We start from the raw sequence: 25,565 nt of genomic DNA, 5'->3' as shown, positions 1-25,565 counted from the left end.
TGTTTTACACAATCTCATAACATTCCTTATCATTAACTATGACAATTCTTACAATTGATCGATATTTTGTACACATTTCATGGTATTGATCTGTATCCTTGATGATCATATCTATAATCTATTATAGTCTTTAACAAAAACTGTAATAATTTAAACTTTTGTCACCAAGGTTACCTTTGGTATCTGGTTAATAGATAAACAGCAATACAAGGAGAATCATTCCATAAATTGGAGTGCAATCTAAGGACCCCTCTGGCTTTCTCTTTCAGAAATCTTGAACAATCTGCTTGAATTACCATGCAAAGCTTTGTCACAGCCCCAACCCTCAACATCTCTAGAAGGACTTCTCTGGTGGCAGAATATTTTGAGATCAATGAAAGTATGTGAACAGCTTGATCATCTGTTGCTGGTGAAACCCTTAGGATCCTTTTAGCCATCATAGCTATGCTTCCGGCATGGCGTAGAAACTGAGCTCTTCCATCTGCGCATGAACAAAGATGTGCCAAAAGATTGACGATCAGTTCGGTGATGTTCTTTTCAGGTTTCTCGAGTTCAAATTCGATGAGATCGAAAATTGCATTGGCTTCAACGATTTTGGATTTGTTTCTTCCCCACAGACATGCCTCTATTAAAATTTGCAAGGCGGATTTGGTAGCCTGTTGAGAGATTTTCAATTTCAGTACCCTTAACATTTCTTTGAAGAATTCAGGTTTCAGTATCTCCAACATTCTTGTATTTGCAACTTCAATCACCCGTTTCAACACAAGCATTGCATGAGTCTTGACAACAACAGGATTCTCAATCTCAAGCCCAAGAATCCATGTTAAACAGTCAAGGGAATCGTAATTTTCATTCACAAGAGCCTTGATTTCACTAGATGGTGTCCAAATAAGATAAAGAATTCTCAAAGCTTCTTCAAGACCAAGATTTATCCCTTCCTTGTAACATCTTATCAACAACAAAATCACAGCCTTTGCAGCTCCAGCTTCCTCCATGCATTTTCTGTTCCCTTCATTGGTGTCCTTTGCCAGGACTTCCATTTTCTTCAAAGCATTTATACACAAACAAGGGACCTCAAGTTCACGAATGAGCTTAAGAACATGATTCTTACTGAGACCAGATTTTGGTGTAGGAATTCCATCAATACCATTACTCGTATTTTCTGTACACCATTTCTGAATCAGCCGCCGCAGCGTGTGATTTGGGGTTAAATCAGAATCTGATGGCAAAGGCTGCTTCGTAACAGGACAGGTCGTGCCCTTGGCCTTCTTCAACCATTGCTCTATGCTTTCCCTATCATAAGTGATGCCTGTAACCGCTGTAACAGGGTCTTTCATGATTTGCAGCGATATGGGACAGATGAAATATTGAGGTATTTCGATCTCATCCATTGGTATAGCTTAAGATGGAAGGAGTTGAAAATGCGGAGTTTGCTAATTAAGAAATAGAGAGATATAGAAAATTAATAACTTGTCAAGCCAAAATGATAAGAGAAAGTGGCTTCTATATATAATGGTTTGAAAGCCCATGTATATAACAGGAAGGCAAATAATTGGTATTTGGTAAGCAAAACAGCATTCTTTGGTATAAAAAGGCTAAGAATGAAAGAAGGGGACAGCAGACTTTAAAACTTAAATTTTAAATTTGCTAGATATTATTTTTTAAAAATAATTATATAAATTTGCTTTGACTACTTGTATCTTCTTTTACCAGTCAGAGTTTCTAATCTAAGGGTTAGGATGGTCAACACACGAGAAAAAATTCAAATCACATTAGTCAGAAATTTCATCCGGTAAGGCAGTGGTCAGGCTGTGTGTTTCACGCCAGGGAAGGACAAAGGTGGGCCGAAAAGGCCCCCCAAAAAACGTGAGTAGTAACTATGGATTCTGTTTTTGAAAATTCAATTCAAAGATGGTAAAATCAGGGCAAATATTGTAGGCGGCGCGACTTGGCGACTTTCGGGGGGGCGCGGTTTGAGAGAAAAGAATGCCAAACCAAACACATAATATTAATACTAATGTAGTGCACTGCATTTGTGGAATTCAAACTTTTTATGCATTTTTCAATATTTTGTTGACCCATTAATGTATGCCCAAATAGGTATAATACTAATTGAATATGATAATTTATATATTTATATTACTTAAATTATTAATAATTTATATATTTGTATATTATTTTATATAAAAATTATATATTATAATTTTTATCGATATTAAAATATAAAATATATATTTATTAAATTTATTTATAATTTTTATTAAAATCTTAAATAATATTATTTTTATATTTTTTATTCATATTATTTTTATATTATATTAGCATAGTATTTAAAATTGATAAGTTTGGTGACAACTAAATTTAAGTTTGGTTCCCTTCATTATCCAATTCGGTTTAATTTATGAGATTATTGGATAAAATTATTACTAATTACTAATCGGGTTTCTAGTTATTGTATATTACACCAATTCCCCTTTTATTTTTTTTTCATGTGAATTTCTATTCATCAAGTTTTGTTTCCGCAATAAAAAATTTGAAATATTGAGGTTTTATAAATAATTATTTGACAATAGTTGGGTATCACTATCAATCTAGGGTAATTTCAACACTTAGAAATTTTCTTAGTTAAATTATTATATTCAAACGAAGTACTATTTCAACAAAATGTTGTTAGAATGTTATTATAAAATATGATACATTTAATGATGAATCGTGGAATATAAAAATTATTGCGAAGAGTATTGGTGTCTTGAAGAATATGCATGGGAGCGGTGGCTGATGGGCTATTGGCGGATGGAAAAAGTTGTCAACTTGTCATTTTGACCAAATTTTCATTTTTCCTTTTTATTTTTCAGCTTAAAACCATGAGTTTATGTTTTAACAAATCTCAATTTACTTCAATCTCTTTAGTCTAAGTATTAACGGCTTCGATTACTTTAAATTAAAATAAAATATCATATAAACACACATTTCAAACCTTCCCTACGTTGGAAATTATGGTGGGCGAAGTGACGTGTATAACCCACCGGCCAGTTATTAATTCAAAAGCTACACAAAGACAATTAAACTATGTTGAGATTCGTGATTTTCTTTGAGTTATCCATAAAAAATGATGAAACAATGGTTTGACAATCTAGAATTAAAGTTCTGGCCACAAAAAAAAAAAAAAAAAGAAATCTATAAACAAAATAAAGTAGTTAACAGATATACTTTGGTGGTAGAACAATTTAATATTTTAATTTGAAAGTTTCGAATTGAATATTAATTAAGATGTTATAAAATAGAAAAAAATTCACTTGGTAATCTAAAATCATATGCAAAATTTTTGACTCAGCTGTTTTTGGGTTTTTCAGCAATAAGTTTCTGGATTGATTCCACATCCTTTTCAAATTTACTGCTCAATCTCTGACCTTTTTTTTTCTTTGATATTTTAAAATCATTTTCTTTATACGATTTTGGCAAAATTTTAAGGTAGCTAGATCATCTCTTTAATTCCTTTTACAATCGAGGAATTTTTTATTTTTTTATAAGGTGGCTTTTTCTCTGAAACCAAGTTGGATATCTGGAATTTTTCCCAATAAAATTGGCCAAATCTCCATATTAATTATATATAGGTACAGATTTTTTTCATTAATGTTAACATTCTCTAAAGTTTGATATATTTAAAAATCTTATCATCAAGTGGTTAGTTCAATTAGTTAAGACTCTGTCTTTTTCGATTAAAAAGTTTTGAGTTTGAATCTTATTTATGATCGTTTGTTAGGATCATCTTGAATGCATAAATTACAATTATTTATTTTAAATTATTAGATACGATACATTTTATCTTAACTTAAAGACTGAACAATTTATTTACCTTTAAATTTTTTTATCAAAAAAAAATATATATTCAAGCAGCTTATTGTTTTTGTTAAAAGTACTTTAAATTTGAGTTTATTTGTGATTAATCTGAGCTGCATGGTTATATAATCAAAGACTTAGGTACAAATCTAGAATAATTAAGATTGCCGGTCAAACTATATCTCAGTTTTATTGCATTTGAAATAATATTGATTCTTTTTCTTATAATATTATTTTTAAATATGAGAGGGTGTTGATTTTTCTTACTTATAATAATGTGTATCCTTGTCAATTTCTTAACAATTCAACTCTGATATTTAATATGATACAACGTCTCATGGTATATAAATTCAACTCCTTTTTTGTACAATATAAGGCAATCTTAATTCCCAAATAAACTGAACAAATTACCTAATTTAAATTACATTACAATTTACATAAATTCCATATGTAAAAAAAAAATTACACAAATTCCACTGGATGTTTCCAGGAACTCTGTATCTTACAGACGACTGAAGAAGATGGGAGTTGGGTTCCTGGAGTTGGCAGGTTCTGTTTTAGGAGGAAGTTTAGATTGCCTGCTTTACTAATAGCTTCTGGATGTTTTATAGAAAAAACTTCAACTTGCTCAAGATTAAGATGCGGCTTGATCAGCAGCAAATCCAAGACCTGAACTCCAATTAAAGCAATTGCCTCATCCTTCTTGAACTTCAGATAAGGGATGTAAAGGGACTGAATTTGCTTCATATTTACTCATTGACCAATAGGAATGTGCTGTAATGCATCTAAAATTTGTTCATCAGGGGCAAAACTAAAAGTCCCAGGGTTGAACTTGGTTCTAAGTGTATTTAGTATTCCGCTTTCCATCCACCATATTGCTCATTTACATAAATCAGGATGTTTCATTTTGTTGAAAATAGTAATTCAAATATCATAAATGATTTATTTGAGATTTGTTAGATATCACTTGATAGATAAAAAAATTTACAGAAGAAAATTCTAAAAAAAAATAAATTCTTAATAGATAAGTTTGTATATTTATAAATAGATGGAATCACTATAGAATTAAATATAAAAAAAAATATAAGAGAATTATAAAGTTTTATGAGATAGATACTCAATAAGACTAACAGAGATTAACGTTTTTATAATTTATAAGTGTGTATGTTTGAGTGTACTACAAAAGATTGAGATGATCTATATAAATATATGTACTTATATTAAAGTAGACTAAAAGATACTGAAATGATTCACATAAATATGAATGTATAAGTATATATGGATATATATTTATTTGGATTAATAATACTTCATAGGATTAAAAGAGATTAAGAGAGTCTTATGAATATTAATCATTGAGTGATGTTAATATGATTTGTATATCTATAATTCTCTCCAGTTAATAGATCTTTTCATTAGTGAACGTTAGTCGATTGAATCGAATTATATTAAATTTTTATTTTCTGTATGATTGATTAATTATTTGATTATATTTCTACTAACTTGATTGTATTAGAATTTTTTATCCCTAACACTTTGAACTTGTTTTGATCTGAAACTTGCTTCTTCAAGAGAAGCTTTCTCATTGAGTCTATAGTTTCCAGCAAATATTTATTGGCAACTTTGAGAGTACGATCTGGTGCGCCAACCATGGGCCGTCCTGCTTTTACTACAAATCCAGCCTTTTGGAATCTCCCCCAAACATATTCAGTGCAGTGGCGGATTCAAATGGAAAAGTAGGATGTTAATGGATACTTTTAAAACTTAAAAAATAATAAAAATTTTCTCTTGGCACTTCAAAATATTTTTATGAATTTTTTTTATCATAAAATTGATAAATTCATCGATAATTTTTATTTATATTATAAATAAACATAAAAAAAAAAAAGTTCTCGATCTATCACCGATTCAATGCCTATATTAGAGTTATAAAACGAGTTTGGACATCCATAAGCTGCAATGGAAGGTTGAATTTCATTCCAAGCCGCTTGAAAACCTATAATATAATATCAAAGTATATGCTTTGAAGTTTGAAGGCGTGTGATTGTTTTAGTAACTTAACCCGAAAATATCTACCAAATTTGAAAATTACACTTTTTTTTTTCTTGTTGAAGTTATATTGTTGGTAAATCACAAGCCATGATATACCCTTAAGAAAAAGAAAAAAAAAAAAAAAAAGCCCATGCCACAATATAAATCAAACAGTAAAACAAAGTCAATCAAGGGTTACGAGGTTCAATTAGATACCTTTCTTTTGGTTGTTTTCTGAAAAAAGAAAAATGAATAAAAGGCTTCTAAAACGACTTACAGGAAACATAAAAAGAGAGTGATAAGTAAGAACTTAATTAGATGAGTAGTCCAAGAGAGACTTGCAAATTGAAATGGTCAAAAAAATTATTTTATTTTATTTTATGAGTTAATCTTCTATATACTCAAAATAAAAAATTTTTAATTTTACAAATGAGATTAATAAATTATCATACGTCTCACTTTTTTAATTATTTTTTAAAATTTTTTTATTATATCTTAACAAATATGTCACTTTATTAATCATACTAAAAATTTTGTTTTATATTATAATAAAAATTTTGTTTGACATTAACTCCATTTAACTCCCAAGAAAATGACTTTATCAGAATAAAAGTGATTATTTTGGAAACAAACCATAGAAGAATGAGACCAAATCTTTCCTCTGCCTTCTTGACATGGCCTGCCAAATGCCAACATTCTAGGCCTAAATTCTGTAGTACCCACTTTTTTTTACCTAGTTTGGGTAAATTACATAAAATCACCATGTCGTTTGAGGTGAACCTAAAATGGTACTTAATATTTAAAATATAATATTTAATTACCTTATAATTTATTTTATTAATTCTTTGCTCAAAACATAACTTTTTCCATTATTTCTTCAACGATTCACCCTTTTTTTCTTTGACTTTCTCTCTTTAACATTCAAACTCTCTCACTTCTCTTTACTTTTCTTGTTAAAACCCAGAATTTTTTTTCTTTGTTCCTCATTTCTTGCTTCATGGAGAAAGAAGAAAACCCAAAGGCAAAAAAAAAGTTTGAGTTTTTGAGCTTAAAATTACTATTTTTTTTTGTTATCCCAAAAGATCAAAATGGTGGAGAGCAAACATGGACAAGGAGGATGAACAACTTAAGACTGGAGTCAATGGCTACTGCCCACCACAAGTTTTTGGATATTCTAGTAACCTCAACTGATGATTTTAGAAACTAAATCCCTATGTGAGAGTTGTTGTTAGAAAAGGTTTATCATTAGTAGTCTTTGTTGGTTTATTACTTCCAGTTCCAATTTTTCTTGCTGATGCTATTGTTCATGCAAATTAACTTGTTTTGACCTTCCAATCTCTATCAAATTAAGGGTCACCATGTTACTTCCTCTATAGCTCGTTCCAAATATTGCTGGCCCTAGTGGATTCATTTCCATTGTCTGAGTTCTCCCTTGTAACAAAACTAGAACTGCCACTATCTTCACATTCCATGTTCTTCATCAAACCTTGGTTTTCAGTAAACTCCGTTAATGAGCATGTTAGTGAAAATTTTCATATCATTAATTCTTAAGCTTCCTGTGACAACATTAAAAAGTTAGGCCATTTGGGGTTTTTTTGCATAAACGGGTTAGAGAATCCTCCCTCGTTGATCCCAGCCATGCTTGAATGATCAATTTATGATAGGAAGTGATTCTAAGATGTGTTCTGCTACTGCATTCCTACAAAATATGTTGGTCTAATGGACTGGTCAAAACTTGCCATACTACTAGCAAAGCTTTTTTTGCATCATGACAAAGTTTATACCATGCAGTTGCAGTCATTTGGGTTGCTTTTTACAGCAAAGTTGTTAAACTAAGTTGTAAGTTAGAAAAAGCTGAGGAAATGCTTTTTTGATCGCCAAACAAAGTGCCAGAGCTACTTGAAAACATGTCTCCATCTATGTTCTTTTTTCATGTCAGATTCAAAACCAAGAACCCAAAATCCATAGGAGCATCATCGGATTTTGTCTCGTAGTTTCATCTTAATCATTCATCTTCAACATCGATTCAATCCTGATCGCTTTATCTTGACTCGTAATTTCATTTCGGCTCAATTCAGATCATTTTCCTAGATTCGTGATTTTGTCTTGATCATTCAATATCGACTTAATTCATATCATTTTCTTAACTTTTCGATCTCGGCTTAGTCCAGATTATCTTCTTAACTTTTTTATTTCGGCTTAGTCCAAATCATCTTCCTAACTTTTCAATCTCAGCTTAATCGAGATCATCTTTTTAATTTTTAGATCTCGGCTTAGTCCAAATCATCTTTTTGATTTTTCAATCTTGATTCAATCTAGATCATTTTCTTGACTTTTTGACCTTGATCATTTTTTTGACTCGTAACTCAATCTCGATCATTTTTGCTTATTGAGTTAACTCTTAGAACAGAGTGGGTGTTTAGGTCTTTATATCATCATTATCTGATAGGAATATATAAAGAGGGGCAGCTGTAGACATCCATATGTGTCTGGAGTCTATCATGCCAATCTTATGTTTAATGTAGTGTATTGTATTATATGGTATATTAGATTATATTATTATTTTTGTTGTTGTTGTTATTATTATTGTTGTTGTTATTATTTTTATTCTCATTTCTTTTCTTTGCTCGAGCTGTAACAAAAATTATGGAAACGAAAATTGAAATAAGATCAGAGGGTCAAAAGGTTTTAATGCAGATTACAGAACTGTTAATTTGATTTTGGATAGGTTAGCAAAAATCCAACCTCAAATCATGCTCGGTAAAACCCAATTCCAAGATTCAAGCCCGGATTGATTCTATCTATTTCCTAAAGAATCTTCTAAGAATGCTTATAAATTGAACCAAAAATAATAGAAACAGGACATGAGTTGATTTTGATAAGGAAAGGCTTGATATTTAAAATTTATGGAAAAGTTTTTGAGAGTTAAGTTTATGAGATTTTGGTTCTGGGAACTCTAGGTTTGGTTTGAAATTTCTGAGAAAGATTTGGGTTCTGAATTATTATTCTGGAGTGCGAGGATTAAGATTCTAGGATTTCTGGGTAGAAGTTTAGGTTTTTCTAAAAAATTTGGGTTTTTCTGAGTTTTTAGGATGAATGTTGAAGTTTTCAATTGAATTTCCCAACAAGGATTGAATTTTTTGGCCAGTTTTTGATCAGATTTTCAAAAATTGATGGATTTTTTTTAGTTTTCAACTAAAATTCTTGAGTTATTCTTGAATTTTTTAGAGAGAAGAAAGAGCGTTTGAGGTTAGAGAGAGAAAGAGCAGATGACTTTTAAAGAGAAAAAGGGCAAATTTGACTTATAAAACGACCCAAAATGACAACATTTTAGACAACCCAGGATCCACACGTGACCCACTGACCCGCACGTTGGCTTGCGCAAGTTTTTCTCTTTTCTTTTTCATTTTATTTTTTTAATTATTTATTTTATTATCTTAATTATTTATTATATTTTCAATTATTTATTTAATTTTACTAGTTTTTATTTATTTGTTTGTATTTAGTAATTCATTTTTAAAAAAAATCTTTTCTTTCTAGAAAATAGAAGAAGCAAAGAATAAAAACAAAAAAATATATATATTTTCAAATAAGTTTGAAAAACAAAGAAACAAAAAAAAAAGAGAGAAAAATCTTTTCAAATAAGTTTATCGAATCCACTAAACTATTGAAAAATTTAATAAATCAGTAAAAAAATTTTATCTTTTAAATTATTGGAGGATTGCTTCAAATTAAATCTTACTAAATTATTAGGAGACTTAATGAAATTCTAAAAAATTTTTACAAATCTTTTTACAATAAAATCTCATCAAATTATTGGGAGATCTGCTTTAAAATAAGTCTTAGTAAACTATTGATAGACTTTACTAATTTTTTTAAATAAAATTCACTAATAAATTCGACAATGGAGCCTTTTCAGAGTGAAACACTAGTTTCCATGAATACTCATGAGGTGAGAAAATTATCTTAAATTGCTATCAAACTATTAGGATAATTTTAAGACTAATTTTTAATATTTAATATTTTGGTAAAATTATAAACATTTTTAAGGCTTAGATAATTTAAAATCAAACTGATATCATCTTTGGATAGGCACTATGAGAGTGTTGTAACCTTCTTCACATATAATCATACTCCTAAATCTAAATCTAATTTTGTGGATCAAATTCAATCAAGTGACAAATCACATTTTAACAAAAAGAGATTGGTGGTGATACCTCTAATTCATATCTAGTGATAGGTTCACGGTTTTATATGTAATGACACATGATTTTTTTGTGTGTTAAGAATAATGACTCAAATCTCATGAGTGATTTGTTGGAGATTGGTTAGATATTACTTGATAGACAAAAAGACTTGCAAAACAAAAATTTTAAGAAAAAAGATATTTTTAATAGGTAAGTTTGTATATTTATAAATAGATGAAATATCTATAAAATTAAGTATAAGAAAAAGATGTAAGAGAGTTGTGAGATTTATGGCATAGACATCTCATATAACTAGTAGAGATTAACGTCTTTATGGGTTTATTGATGTGTATGTTTGAGTGGATTACATGATACTAAAAGAATCCACATAAATATGGGTGTGTATATTAGAATAGACTAGAAGAGATTGAGATGATTCATATAAGTATGCGTGTATAAGTGTATATAAATATATATTTATTTGGGTTAATAATATTTCACAGGATTAGAGAAGATTGTATTTGTTTGGGTTGATATGATTTATATGTTTGTAATTTTTTACAACTAATTAATCTTATTTCTCTTTAATGGATATAAATCATTGAATTAAATTATATTAAATTATTATTTTTTGTATAATTAATTATTTAATTATATTTTTATTAACTTGATTGGATTGAGATTTTTATCTCTAACACTTTGGACATTTTTTTATCCCGAAACTTGCTTCTTCAAGAGAAGCTTTCTCATTAAGTCTATAGTTTGCTACAAATATTTATTAGCAGCTTTGAGAGTACGATCTACTATGCCAATTATGGGCCATCCTGCTTTTACCACAAATCCACCCTTCTTTGGAATCTCCTCCAAACATATTCAGTGTAGTGGCAGTATCAAATGGAAAAGCAGGATGTTAACGGACACTTTTAAAACTTACAAAACAATAAAGTTTTTCTCTGGATAATTTAAAATATTTTCATGAATATGCTTTTTATTGATAAAATTGATGAAGCTGTTAATAATTTTTTATTTATATTATAAATAAACATAATGAAAGTTCTCGACCTATCACCGATTCAATGCATTGTGATATATTAGAGTTATAAAACGAGTTTGAATATCCATAAGCTGTAACAGAAGGTCAAATTTCATTCCGAGCCACATGAAAACCTATATAATATAATATAATATCAAAGTATATGCTTTGAAGTCTGAAGGCATGTGATTGTTTTTGTAACTTAACCCGAAAACATCTACAAAATTTGAAATTACACTTGTTTTTTTCTTGTTGAAGTTATATTGTTGGTAAATCACAAGTCATGATATACTCTAAAAAAAAAGCCCATGCAATAACATAAATCAAACAGTAAAACAAAGTCAATCAAGGGTTATGAATTTCAATTAGATACATTTTCTTTTAGTTGTTTTCTGAAGAAAGAAAAATGAATAAAAGGCTTCTAAAACGACGGACAGGAAATATAACAAGAGAGTGATAAGTGAGAATTTAATTAGATGGGTAGTCCAAGAGAGACTTGCAAATTGAAATGGTCAAAAAAATTATTTGATTTGATTTTATGAATTGATTTTTATATACTCAAAATAAAAATATTTTAATTTTACAAACCAGATTAATAAATTATCATGTATCTCACTTTTTAAATTATTTTTAAAATATTTTATTACATCTTACGAGACATATGTTACTTTATTAATCATACTAAAAATTTTGCTTTACATTATAATAAAAATTTTGTAAATTTTGTTTGACATTAACTCTATTTAACTCCCAAGAAAATGATTTTATCAGAATAAAGGTGATTATTTTAGAAACAAACCATAGAAGAATGAGACCAAATCTTTCCTCTGCCTTCTGGACATGGCCTGCCAAATACCAACATTCTAGGCCCAAATTTTATGGATTCCACTTTTTTTGACTTAATTTTGAGTAAATTACATAAAATCATCTTATAGTTTGAGGTAAATTTAAAGTGATACTTAAGATTTAAAATGTGACATTTAATTATTTTATGATTTATTTTATTATTTCTTTGCTTAAAACGTAACTTTTTTTGTTACTTCTCCGACAATTCACCTTTTTTTTTTTTTTTACTTTCTCTCTTTAACATTTAAACTCTCTCATTTCTTTTTACTTTTCTTGTTAAAATCTATAATTTTTTTTTCTCTTTCTGTTCCTCATTTCTTGTTTCACGGAAAGAGAAGAAAATTCAAAGAAAAAAAAAGTTTTGAGTCTTTGAGCTTAAAGTTACTTTCTTTTTTGTTATCCCAAAATACCAAAATGATGGAAGCGCAAACATGGTTAAGAAGGATGAGTAACCTAAAACTATAGTCAATGGCTACTGCCCACAACCAATTTTTGGATATTTTACTAACCCTAACTGGTAATTTTGGAAACAAAATCCCTATGTGAAAGTTGTTGCTAGAAAAAGGGTTATCATTGGCAGTTTTTGTTGGCTTATCACTTCTAGTTCCAAATTTTGTTACCGATGCTACTATTCATGCAAATTGACTAGTTTTGACCCTCTAATCCCCATGAAATCAAGGGTCGTCATGTTACTTCCTCCACAGGTCACTCTAAATATTGTTGGCCTTGGTAGATTCCTTTTCATCGATTGAGTTCTCCCTTATAACAAAGCTAGAACTACCACTATCTTCATGTTCCATGTTCTTCATCAAGCCTTGGTTTCAGTAAGCTTCGTTAATGAACATACTAGTAAAAATTCTCATATCATTAATTCTTAAGCTTCCTATTGTTGGGATTTGCCTTGAATCTCATAATTTCATATCGAAAGTTAGTAAGTTTTGAATTTATTCAGTATCCCACATCGGGAGTTTAGTAAAAGTATAAGGGGTTTCACCTTTATAAATAAGGTATTTTATTTTTAGTTTGGTAATCCCGGAGAGTTAGACACCAAGAGAATAGCTAAGTGAGTAGGTTATTAAAAGGGTATAATTGGGTTTTGGGTTAAGTTTTGAATAAAGAGTTTTAGGAGACTTTTCTCATTATAAAATTCTCACAGTTATAAAGATTTATTTGTTAGTTGATTGAATTTAAAGTAGGCCATTTTGAGTTGGGCTGAACCAAATATATTTGTGTTCTTATTCTTGATTTGAACTTGCTGTTTTGTGTATGATTGCTGCGTGTGGGTGTTATTTTTTTCAACAAGTGGTATCAGAGTGAGGTTCGAGGTTTAAGGATCATGGGCCCAAGAGATCGTGAAATAATATTTTTAGATGTCTGAAGAAAGTATGTCTGGTATGCCTATGCCTAAGTTTGAGATTTCATTATTTGATGAAAAAAGTAATTTTATGTTATGGTAAAGTACAGTTCAAGATCTATTGTACAATAAGGATTGGATCAGGCAATAAAGAATAGTAAGCCTGAGGGAATGTCTGACGCTAATTGAAATAAGATTCAGAAGAAAGTTATTAGTACTATTAGATTGACGCTAGCTCCAGAGGTAAAATACAGTGTATTGATTGAGAGTACTTCGAAGAGTTTGTGGGATAAGCTTGAAGGTATTTATGCTTTGAAGTCGTTGACTAATAGATTATGTTTAAAGATGGATTTGTATTCTTTGAAGATAGAAGAAGGTATGAGTCTTCATAATCACCTGAATGAGTTTAATAGATTGGTTTTTTGATTGCTAGCGATTTCTGTTGATAAGTTAAAAGATCAAGAGAAGGCTTTAATTTTGTTGTCATCTTTGCTCAAGTCTTATAGGCCTTTAGTTCAGACTGTGTTGGTAGGCAAGTCTACTTTGAAGTTGGATGATGTGACTACCTTGTTGCGTGAGAATGAAAGGTTTATGGGAGCTCAGAACTTATCACCTAGGGGGAGTATACTAACTATAGATGATTTTGATCAAGGGAGGACTCAAAAGAGGATTGATGAATCAAGAGGGAGATTCAAGTCAAAAGACAGATATTATAGTGATATAGAATGTTATTATTGTGGTGAGAAGGGACATATCCAAGTGCGCTACAGGAAGTTGAGAAGGGATATGGCTACTTTTAAAAGGACGAATGATGAGAAAAAATCAGATAAAGAAAAGAGTGATACTACTGCTATCATGTCTGATAATGATAATGTTGTTTTGACAACTTGTGTGGATGAAACTCAGACTTTAAAAAGTGATAAAAGTTGAATTTTAGATTCAGCTGCTACAGTTCATGTTTGCAATGATAGGAGTTGCTTTGTGAAGTTGGATGAGAATGAGAAGTATGGGGATATTGTGGTTGCTAACAAAGAAAAAGTACAGATTTAAGGCATTGAGAGTGTTCGCCTTAGATCTCATAATGGTATTATTAGGATACTTCATCATGTAAGGTATGTATCAAGTTGTCACTATAATTTGATTACTTTGGGTGAGTTAGCTTCTCGGGGGTACACATATTATGATAGTAATGATTGGTTGAAAGTGAACAAGAATGGTAGTGTGATTCTACAAGAAAATAGGGTCAAAAATCACTTGTACATGCTTGATGAATGCTCAATTGCTGGGATCCCTATGATGAAAGAAAAGAAAAAATGTAAGTGTGTTAGCTTTGAAGATACTGTTGAAGTGTTTGGAGATTCAAGTCAAGGGAGGATTTGTTGGAATTTGCCTTGAATCTCATAATCTCACATCGAAAGTTAGTGAGTTTTGAATTTGTCCAGTATCCCACATCGAGAGTTTAGTAAAAGTATAAGGGATTTCACCCTTATAAATAAGGTATTTTGTTTTTAGTTTAGTAATCCCAAAGAGTTAGACACCAAGAGAATAGCTAAGTGAGTAGGATATTAAAAATGTGTAATTGAGTTTTGGGTTAAGTTTTGAGTAAGGAGTTTTAGGAGACTTTTCTCATTCTAAAAGTCTTACAGTTGTAAAGATTTATTTGTTAGAGGATTTGGTTTGGAATAGGCCATTTTGAGTTGGGCCGAACCAAATATATTTTTGTTTTTATTCTTGATTTGAGCTTGCTGTTTTGTATATGATTGTTGTGTGTAGGTGTTGTTTTTCCCAACACCTATGACAACATTAAAAAGTTGGGCCATTTGGGGTTTTTTGTATAAGCGGGTTAGAGAATCTTCCCTTGTTGATCCTAACCATGCTTAAATGATTAATTTGTGATAGGAAGTGATCATTAGATGTGTTCTGCTACTGCTTTCCTTCAAAAGATGCTACTTTAATGGACTGGTCAGGACCTGCCACTCATTTGGGCTGCTTTTTACAGCAAGATTATTGCAGACATATGGGGCTATTTTTGCATCTTGTAAATAATTGAAGCCAAATGGGCTATTTGAACTAAATTGTAGGTTAGAAAAAGCTAAGGAAATGCGTTTTTGATCGCCAAACAAGTGCCAAAGCTACCATAAAAAATGCTTCCATCTATGTTCTTTTTTCATGTCAAATTCAATACCAAAAACCCTATATTCGTTAGAACATCATCGGATTCTGAAAATTTTAAAAAACGTGATGATTGGTGTTCTTATTTCTTAAGTTTTTTGGATTTTAGTTGAAAATAGAGAGAAGTGAGAGAATTTAAATGTTAAAGAGAGAACGTTAGAGATAAAATAATAAATTGTTGAAAAAAAATATATTTAAAAATAACAAAAAAAAAGTTACAATTTTAAACAAAAAAAAATTAAATATAACATTTTAAATCTCAAAAATTATTTTAAATTCACCTCGAACCGAAATATGATTTTATGTAATTTCCCTTTTTAGTTTTAAGAGTTTAGTAAAATTTGTCAAACCCAAAACCCTTGGACCGCTTCTTCATGGGCAGAGCTTTTTGTTTCGACCAAAACCACCAAACCCTCGCCCCGTCTTTATCTCGATACAGCAAAACGAAGAGTAAGGAAAAAAAAAAGGGAAAAATAACGTATAAGAGACTTAAGGGAAGCCAAAACATGAGGCAAAGGCTACACTTAGCAACATTAAAATCAACTCCAATCCTCATAGAAGACATCCACGCGGACGACACCTTACCGGCTCTCCGACCACACGAGATTTCCCTCCTCCGTCTATTTGAAAAGTTCACCGATGACTGCCTCATTGAAATCAACGAAACGGGTAACACCTTTTTGTTGTGCTTTTTTTTACTGGGCGTTTAGCTTTTGAACTGAAAATAAATAACAAAATAAGTTCGTATTTAATGCCAGTGGTGCTCTTTGACAGGTGCCAAATTGAAGTACAAGCCTGGGATTATAGTGGGAGGGAGTAATCTGGTGCATGATTGTGGTGTTAGCAGAGCAATTGGGTATTTTTTGGAGCCTTTGATCTTGCTTTGATTGTTTGCTAGGAAAACCCTATTTGTAATCCTCAAAGGTAACCCCTTTTTGGTTAGAATTTCAAAATTTTGCATTTCTTTTTGTGGGTTTCTTTGTTTTTCAGTTATGATGCAATTTTGTATTATATACTCCTCGCTAGAAAGTCACATTTTTTTGCCGCATTATTGTGCAATGTATATTGATTTACAATTAGGAGGTTAAGTCAATAACCATATGTGAAAACTATTGCATTGGCGGGTTTTGTAGATATGCATGCGTGTTCGCAATAATGGTTAAGTTTTGAAGGGTGAAAATGAGTGTCATAGGTCAAATTGACAGAATAGAGGAGTTGATTTATAGGATATGACTACTTTTAATGACTTCTCTAGATCCTATGGTGAGAAGATAAAGAAACCCTCATCTGATTCAATCATGTAATATGTGTGAATTTGTACTGAATTATCCTCCTCAAACTTGGCATTGCTTTTAATCAAAATGTTAGTGCATATGATTTTCTTGTTGCAATATAAACATAAAGAGATTGCTGTTCCATTTTTTGTTATTTTCAGGGATTACAAATGATTCGAAGGACCCATCTGTTGATACTTTCCGTTCCACCACCTTTCCCATGTTGAAGTGTTTTGGGGTTCGTTTAGAAGAATTGAAGTTGGAAATAGTCAGGGAGTTTCACTTCTTGGTGGTGGTGAAGTTCATTTGACAGTTCCTACTGTTCAGCAACTAAGAGTGAGTTTTTTTCATCTAATGTTAATTCAACATTTTTGTCTGTGATCTTTCTTATAGTCTCTGCCACAGGCAACCATCTGGACTGATGAAGGAATGGTTAAGAGAATTAGTGGGGAAGCTTTCACTACCAGAGTGAGCGTTCGGCTTGGAAATGAGATGATTTATGCTGCTCGTGAAATTTTTAATCGTTTTCTTCTAGATTTTTATATCACTAGTAATTATAAAAAACACTCAGAGTCTGGAAAGTATGGTTACAATTTTTTTAAAAAAATCTTTTTGAACATAATTAGGAAATTTCAAAATTTTTTCTTAATGCAGCTCACCTTGATATGGAACTTTGCTAGTTGCCGAAACTATTTCTGATTGCTGCATCTTAGCTGATACTACAGTCTCTTATCCTTGAGGGGAAGAAGCAGATGGTATTGAAGGTGAGGACAAGAACGAGCTGATGCCTGTAGCTGACGTTGGCGAGCAAATTGTATCTGTTCTTCTAGAAGAGATTGAGAAAGGCGGAGTGGTGGATTCAACTCACCAGGTTTGTGTCTTGAAGTACTTTATTCCATAGACTTGCCCTGTCCATTGTCATTATTCTACTTCCAATTTATTATTTTGCCAACTCATTGTCTACATTAATCTGTTACCGGCAGTGAATTAAATGGTTTAATTTTAAATTAAGTACTTATGTGGCTTGTAATATTGTAATATATAGGACGTGACCTAGGCTAATTTTGAAATAAAATTTGAATGTTGTTGTTTAGAATATTGTGCCCAGCCCAGTAAAACTCTAAATTTTCTTTGAGGTAAAAAAGGAGTTTTCCTTTTTAGTCCAAAAGCACGGAAGATGATATTTATTTGCATTAATTTCATGAAGTACCTTTGCTTTTATGCCTTGTGCATTTGAAAGTTTTCTCCCTCTACTAGTTTTCTGTTTTTGAATACAGGTTTAGGCCTTTAAGTTGTTTGTCTTGCGTAGCATTCCTCTATTTTTTGTTGTATCTTTTTCCACTAGAAAAGGAAAAACATTTTAATTGTCCAGCAACATGGAAACGGACTCCTATTTGAATGTTATAAACAATTTGCCCATGTACTCATTCTGAACCCTATTGATTGAGTTTCGGCTGTTCTGTTTTATTGTTCCTTGTTTTCTTTTTTCTTTTCTTACTTTTTTTTCCTCCTTTGAAGAGAACGAAATATTTTGAATGGCCTAGAAAATGAAATTTGTGAACCAATGTATGAATCTTTTAAGCCATAATAATGTTGTTCCTTATTTTTAAAATTTTTTAAAGGTGGTAGACTTGTTATACAAAAAGACTAATTTTCTACATGTGGATTAACATCTAGGTTTTACCATGAGGCATCTTATTGAAAGTCCATATGAAGCTTAAACTTCATTTGATAAGCAATTTATCAAACTTTTATTTATAATATGGGAATATTTCTTTCTTACGTTCCTAACAAGGATGAAATTTCTTAAGCTACTTGTTGTACTGCATTTTATTAGGACACAATTGTTAATAGGTAGCGTGCATGGTTTGGGATGGTGTCCTTGTTACCAAATGATAACTGAGTATACTATTTCAATGCATACTTTTGACTGTTGATTATGCCTCTTTCCCACTTGCATTCTGCTACTAAACAGCCGTAGCTCATTGTTTGGTTTATAGGGTTTGTTATTTCTTCTTTGTGTGCTTTGTCCAAAAGATGTTTCAAAGGTTCGTGTGGGAAAGCTCTTGCTGTATGGAATAGAAACACTAAGACGAATCAGAGATTTTCTAGATGTTCTATTTGTGATTAAGCCAGATCCATCCACAGGGACAGTAATCCCTTAGATGTTGGGGTTCTGGGATGAAGAATCTGTCCAGAAAGATGTCCTGATTACATTGTGTAGCAGTATAATTTTGATGATTCAAGTGTGATTGGCTGCATTCCCTGCAAACTCTTGCAGAGGGATAGGAAAAACAAAGATGGCAGGGAATATGATGTACTAGATCTAGCTACATATGTGCTATTAACTTGAAGTTTGGTGTGACCTATTTGACAGTAAAAGGAGAGTTTGGTATTACATATGTTCTAGATCAAGTTTGTTGGGCTAGCTTAAGTCATAGCAGGTACACACGCTATGGCTAGTTTCTAGCTAAATAATGTTTCTCTTTGTAAGCTTTTTATGCTAATTTCTAGCTTCTCAATTTGGTTGATTCCTATCTTGCATTAACAATTCAAGTATCTCATAAGTTTTCCTTTCCCTTTGCTTCATTTAAGAGCTTTCTTTAGAGCCTTAAGCAAAACTACAACAAGATGAACAAAGTCACGGCAAAATCTCTATTCTCTTTGTTTTCCTATTTATTTCTTTAAAGCTTAGAGCAATATCTAAAACCAAACTTGTATAAATGATGAAATGAAATTGACACACATTTCTCTCATCATCAGGAAAGTTAGGAAACAATAGGACTGTGTTTGGACCGGGGGGGGGGGGGGGGAGAATATATAGTATCGATATTTGATTCATGATTCAATCTTTAAAGAAAACTAATGTTCTTTTTTGTTGGCAAAGGGCTAAGCAATGCCATGCTCATTAACCAAAAACAAGGCAAGAATCAATAAAATCAAGCCAAAGTGGTCTCTTACTGAAATTGTGCGTCTTCTGCCTTGAAAATTTTGTGATCCCTATCTTGCAGTAGCAACTCTAGAATGTCGGTTTCCTTTAGAGTTTTAAACAAAAGTACTATAAGATGCATTGTTTAGAATAGAATGACATTAATCAGTGAATTATAACCTTAAACAAAAATGGCTTCAGGCTCTGCTGATTTTATAATTGGCAAATTCATTTCACTCCTACAAAATGAAGCATCTTCCTTGAGGCAAGTTCCTGATGAAATCAAAGAAACGAAGCGCTTACTAGAAAGCATGAGATCCTTTTTCCTGGATGCTGGTCGTAGAGCAGGGGCACAGAGTGAAAGCTGAAAAAATTGGGTGAAAGACGTGCGGGACCTTGCATATGAAGTAGAAGACACCATTGATGAATTCTCGTATCATGAGACCAAGCGACAACAGTGGAGGGGTAACAGTTTCAAAAGGTTCTTCCAACGAAGTCTTCATTTTCCTGTGGATTTGTGTGTTAGGCATGAAGTAGCTGCCAAGTTGCAAGATATCAATAAAAGGATGAAAAGCATTACAGAGAGAGCCCATCAGTTTGGAGTTCAACAACTAGAAGGAAGGGGAACTTCCCGCTATGATCCTAATTGGAAGAACAGATTGAGCGAGTCATCGCTTTTCTTTAAAGATGATGATGTTGTGGGAGTCAAAAAGGCACAACACGAGTTATTGGGATGGCTAATGGATGAAGAAGCCCGACAGACAGTCATTTCGGTGGTCGGGATGGGTGGTTCTGGAAAGACTACCCTTGTTGCCAACACTTTCAACAAACAAAGTGTCAAACAACATTTCGATTTCTGTGCTTGGGTCACTGTCTCACAACAATATGCAATTGAAGAGTTGTTTAGGTCCATGGTAAAAGAGGTCTACGAACAGACAAATGAAGAAGTTCCTATGAAGGTTGACACCATGACATACAGAGCACTGATGGAGACACTTGTGCAGTACCTGCAGCCAAGAAGGTAACTTATTGTTTTAGATGATGTGTGGAGCACTCAATTCTGGCAGGAGATCAATATTGCACTTCCAGAAGGTATGTGCAGAAGTAGGATCGTCGTTACAACTCGAAAAGAAGATGTAGCTCCTTTCCCATCTGGGTTTGTAAGCTATATCCACCGAATTCAGCCATTGAGAAAGCATGAAGCTTTGGAACTTTTTTGTAAGAAAGCTTTTCCAAACGAGCTTGGAAGTTGTCCAACAGATTTTGATCCATTGGCTAGGGCACTAGTTGAAAAATGTGAAGGGTTGCCATTAGCTATCGTTGCTCTAGGGGGATTGATGTCTTCAAAGAAGTCAATACGAGAATGGAAGAGAGTTCAAGAAAACTTGAGTTGGGAGCTAAGCAACAACGTTGCACTTGAGGTAGTAAAAACTATCTCACTGCTTAGTTACCATGATTTGTCTTTCCACCTCAAGCATTGCTTCTTGTACCGCTTTATGTTTCCAGAAGATTATGCGATTCGTCGAGAAAGACTTATTAGACTTTGGATAGCAGAAGGCTTCTTAGAACAGGTTAACGGTGCACCACCAGAAGAAGTTGCTGAGAGCTACCTAATGGAACTCATTAGCCGAGTTTGCTTCAAGTCACGGAATGGAATCTTTCCGAAAGGCCCAGGCGTATTAAAATGCACGATCTCGTACGAGAGTTTGCACTTTCAATATTGAAAGAAGAAAAACTTATTGCGGTGTTTGACGAGAAAAAAGGAGGAGAAGAAAGTGGAATTCGTCGCTATTCAGTTGAAGTGAAAGATAAAGAAATGAAGCTAGAAAATGGTACATCACAACTTCGTTCCTTAATTATTTTTGTTGTTGGTGAAATTTCTAAATCCTCATTCAATAAATTGCCATCTGGGTTTAAGTTGTTAAGAGTACTGGATTTAGAAAATGCTCCAATTGATGAACTACCAAGTGAGTTTGGATATTTATTCAATTCGAGGTATCCGAACTTGACAAGAACTCAATTGAAGGTGCTTCCAAAATCCATAGGTAAACTTTTTAACTTGCAGACATTAATCCTTAAGTCTTCCAAAATTCGGATGCTTCCTGATGAAATTGTGAAGCTGCAAAATCTGCGGCATCTAAGGGCTTCCCTTTTGACGGATCCTGACATAGACGAGAGCCATGAGCTTGTTAGTAGCATAAAAGCACCACCAAACATATTTATGCTGAAGAGTTTGCAAGTTTTAAAAGATGTCAGAGTAGCAGGGGGAACCTTAAATAAACTTAAAGAAATGACATAATTAACAAGGCTTGGGCTTTCAGAGTTAACAGAAGCTGATCAAAAAGACTTGTGCTTATCCCTTGAAAGAATGGAACGTCTTCACGACTTAACGTTGACTACATTAGTTGAGGCTTGAATAAAGATGGAAGCTCTTTTATCAGTTCCTACTTACCTTGAAAGCTTGATCTAGTTGGGGAAATGGAAAAGGTGCCACATTGGTTTAACACCTTACTCAACCTCAAATACTTGCACCTACAATGGTCTAAACTGAGGGAAGATCATGTACTTTCTCACATCCAATCATTGCCTAATTTGATGCATCTCATTCTTTCAAATAATGCATTTGAAGGAGAGCGCTTATGCTTTGTTGAAGGATTCCAAAAGCTTAAGTTTTTATCAATAAGGCGTTGCCCTCAGTTGCATGAGATTATGATCGAGAAAGAAGTGATGCCTGGCCTTCAAAAACTACGTGTTTTGAGATCCAAAGGATTCAGGAGATTCTATATGGTTGGGAACATCTAAACCATTTATTTGGAAGAGGTGCGTTTGTATCAGGTTTCAGATGAGCTGGTACAGAGCATATGCGGAAATGGAAATGGCGACCTCCCTACAACGCCTTTCATCTTATTCACTAGGATTGATGATGAAGCCAAATCCATGTGGGTTCATAAAATCCTTAACTAGTTGATGTTTCATCTTTCTACAAACCAAGATTGGAGTCCCTCCCACTTGTACGTATAACATGCTCTCCCCTTTTCTTAGTTCATACCATTCAATATCTCTTTGTACCTTAATGAAACTGTTAAATTGAGGTGGTTTGGTTGTCCAAAGGCTATGTTCTGCGTGTCTTTGTTAATCATTTAGGTGACACTTGATGTCTACCAAAAGACACCCAAATCATAAACGGTTTCTTTGTTGTTAATATCTATAAAAAAAACGGATTTAGATTTAGATTTTTGTTTATTCAAAGTTTCATTTTTCTCACTTCATTTCAAGCCTTCCCTTGAAATTTTGCACGATTAATCAAACATGGTATTGCCCCTAATGGAAATTAAATAGTAGGGTTTCTTTCTTTTAAGAATATTGTGTTGCACTGTGTTGAATTATCAAAAACTGTACATTTCAATTCATGCCAATATTTTTTATGCATTTTATGCATTTTTTTACATTTCAATTCATCCCAATATTTTTTCACAATATCATTAAACACTTAAAAATTTTAAACAGTGTCTTGGAGATTTTATTATAGAAATAGATTCTCTAAATTTGTGGAAAGGATAATATACTTTCAACATGGACGATTGTGCAAAACCAATTTGGCAACCCAGATATGACCAGATCTTTGAACTCCTCACTTTCAGGGTTGTACAAAACCAATGCCCCGTTCATGTACTGCAGCAAAATCTCTCCATTCTTCAGTGCACAGACAACTTGAACACCTTTGCTTTGTGTTGACTTCTTCCATGGCCTTGAGTACGGTAGACAGGCTGCAGTTTGATTCAGACTAATTGGCATATATGCTCCGATTACATAATCTTTGATCCATGACTCCTTCACATTATATTCTTTCATGGTCCATAACTCAATACGTCCGTCAGAAGAGCAAACAGCAGCAGAAAGGCACTGTCCTAGAACTACCAGGTTATAGTTGCAAATATCTAGACCACCACAAGCAGGAAGTGGGATCTCTCTGAATGTCTCCTTTGCTATGTCAAATGAGATTATTTTCAGACAAGGACCAGGAAGACGTGGTGTCTTGTTGTTCGTAGTTGCCCAGTGGAGAGCCCCATTTAGAAGTGCTTCAGACGGATTCTGATCAAGTGATAAAGGAAGACTTCCTAAGCTTCTCCACGTCTCCGTGCCCAGGGTAAAAACCTGGAAATCTGATTTCATCAACCAGCATCCATGATGGATGTTGACAAAGTATAATAACCGTACCACTTTGTATTCCTTTGTTGTGGGATGGTAACCAAATCCAAGACCTACCTCTCGTCCAGGATACTCGTTTGCCTTGGGCAATTCTACGAAATTTCCAGTGAAAGGATTGCATACAATCATAGGGTTGAAATCAAGTGCATCAGCTATGCATATCAGGCCATTACATGAACCAACCACCTGATATTCAGGAATAAAAGATTTCAGCTTTGTATCAATTCTTCTCACCTTATTTCTATACTGGTCAGGTCCATGACCGCAGTCAAGAAAATACAACTTGTTCTGCTTTAGACAATCACAGTGAAGGATGAGGCCTGGGTTCCTATTGTTTGCAAGAACATCATACAAGCCAGGGAGGCGGTGGTCACGGGTTAAAGCATTCCAAGCTTTGCAAACAGACTTGATCTGGAAAAGAGAAGTGATAGGCAGTCTTGAAAGTATATCCAGGGCTATTTCTTGGGGGAGATCCTCTATCATATTCACTCCCAAGTTTCGTTAATTACATCACTGCTAAAACTCAAGGGGAATTTCAGAGATCAGAAGAAGGTGCGTTTTGCAAGAGAAAGAAAACTTCAGGCTTCTTCCTCCTTTAAAACATGGGCCCCACCACAGAGTTTCGGCATGAGATTGAGGACGACTTTGGTGAGTAAGTGATAACAAATGGTTGAGCAGAAGATACAAAGAGTTGTAATAAATTATTAGCTTCAATTTCGGAATAAACAATTTGATAGGAAACTACAAAGGGGAAAATTATAAACTATTGATCCGTCCAACGTGTATGAGGCGTAAATTACCAAGGGTGGGAACACGCTATTTCAGCGTAAAAAAGGAAGAAAAGACAACGAAAGCTTTCTTAAATTCCCACATTCAGACCATCAATGGGAAAGTTACACCCATCTCTCAGAACAGCTCCAATCTTCAAATCTCATCAAACAATTGATTAAAATTTTCCTGAAAATGTATATATACATGAGCCATAGTAAAAGACAATCAGAAACAGAATTTTTTCTTCGAAGATAATATGAAATGAGGGAGAGTGAGTGGTTAGCTGTCTATTTGTTACGGAACATGTTGAGAATTGAGAAACAATTTGTATTCACACTCTTTTTTTTTTTACTTTTTCCTTTTACTTTTCCGTTGTTTGGTTAAACACAGTATCAATTAACATGAGGTCTATTACTTAAAGAGTAACTAACTGCGATTTAAAATAAAATAGCTCAGATTGGTAAATCCAAAATACATTCAGCAAAAGAAAATGAATCATGAATGTATAAAGAAAACCCAATAAACACATATAACATAAAGAAATAAAAAAAAAAAACAAAAAAACCAAAACAAAACAAAACAAAATTAAAAACATAGTGAACCATTCATCCCCACTGAATAAAGAAATGGACATGGAGCTTTTACAAATTGGAATGCAGATGTTATGAAATTACAACTAAATGAAATAAGCCTTTTTAAATTACCTCTTGCTGAAATTGATCCAAAAAGCATATCATCCTCGTCAAGTATCCGTATGGTAAATGGAAAATTTACATGGCTGCAAGCTTCAAGGGATGCCTTCAAAATTTGAGATTGTTAGTGCAGAACTTTGCAAGCTGATTGCAGCTGGTACAACCCTAATTAACATGTTTTACTTTTACCCTTTCTTCAGAAAAATGGTAGATTGTCCGAATGGTCT

General features: G+C 32.7%; 4 pseudogenes across 1 annotated transcript; 2 read left to right on the top strand and 2 right to left on the bottom strand.

The window, feature by feature from the left end:
* Window positions 1-1,574, bottom strand: LOC111304385 (E3 ubiquitin-protein ligase PUB24 pseudogene; annotated as a pseudogene).
* Window positions 1,575-15,709: 14,135 nt separating this feature from the next.
* LOC149515246 (putative RNA 3'-terminal phosphate cyclase-like protein) lies at window positions 15,710-19,268 on the top strand (annotated as a pseudogene). Its single transcript, XR_016327045.1, has 6 exons — window positions 15,710-16,132; window positions 16,238-16,387; window positions 16,899-17,073; window positions 17,143-17,318; window positions 17,392-17,608; window positions 18,738-19,268. The product of XR_016327045.1 is annotated as a putative RNA 3'-terminal phosphate cyclase-like protein (transcript).
* Window positions 19,269-20,034: 766 nt separating this feature from the next.
* Window positions 20,035-22,829, top strand: LOC149515245 (disease resistance protein RPM1 pseudogene; annotated as a pseudogene).
* A 234-nt stretch (window positions 22,830-23,063) lies between these two features.
* LOC149515244 (F-box protein At3g07870 pseudogene) lies at window positions 23,064-25,043 on the bottom strand (annotated as a pseudogene).
* Between the last annotated feature and the right edge of the window lie 522 nt (window positions 25,044-25,565).

The sequence above is a fragment of the Durio zibethinus genome, chromosome 13 (genome assembly GCF_047325235.1).
Source record: "Durio zibethinus cultivar Kanyao isolate XHJ-2024 chromosome 13, ASM4732523v1, whole genome shotgun sequence".
NCBI lineage: Eukaryota > Viridiplantae > Streptophyta > Magnoliopsida > Malvales > Malvaceae > Durio > Durio zibethinus.
This window is presented reverse-complemented; position numbering and strand designations above follow the sequence as displayed.